This window comes from Myotis davidii, unplaced genomic scaffold (genome assembly GCF_000327345.1).
Source record: "Myotis davidii unplaced genomic scaffold, ASM32734v1 scaffold967, whole genome shotgun sequence".
In the NCBI taxonomy this organism is placed as follows: Eukaryota; Metazoa; Chordata; class Mammalia; order Chiroptera; family Vespertilionidae; genus Myotis; species Myotis davidii.
The window spans coordinates 755,572-756,365 of NW_006383014.1; positions in this window are offsets into that span (position 1 = coordinate 755,572).

The following is a 794-nucleotide window of genomic DNA, read 5'->3' on the forward strand; positions in this document are numbered from 1 at the left end:
CACAATAAAAAATAATTCAAAAATGTTCAAAATATTCAAGGAACAAGATGTGATAAAAAAAAAGAAACTGCATGAGTTCTATCTAACATGTATAATAAAAAAGGCAGCCAACTTGGTGTTTCAAAGTAAACAAAGTGTCGGTAGTTATAAAGGGAGACATTAATGATTGTGACGGTGAGAGGTAAAAATGGTCTGCAAATTTTCTTTGATCAAATGGATAAAAGATTAGAATTGCAACTCCCTGTGATCTAAGTACATTTTCCCTTTGGGAAAGGTTTAAAATACCTTTAACATAATTCCATTTGCATTATGCTTTCAAGATTATTCGCAAAAAAATAAATAAAAAACATATGCCTTTTAAAAACTTGAAAATACACTTTAAAAAGTGGCAGGTTTGTGTTCAAAGTCATATAACATATTTCCACAAGGGGGCGCTGGTACACAGCCAAGAACCTAATGCAAAGTCATCCCTAAAGCAGACTAGAGACTCGCCCTCACTCCAGCCAGCCTAACTTCCACAGCAAAACTTGTTTTCCAAGATGCCGGTAAATTAAATTAAAAATTCCAAATTACTTCCATTGGACTTGAGGAAGAACGCTTTCTTTTCAGAGCTGGTGGAGGAGCTCCAAAATTATAATGAGAGGGAATTCGTTCCCATTTCAAAGAATTTAGAAAAAAAGTGTTATAACTTAGAGGAATTACATGTTACAGATACTGCACAGAGGACTAAATTATAGGAAAAGCTTCCAAGAGGAGCACAAGTTCACAAAAACAATAATCGATGTTATATCTTG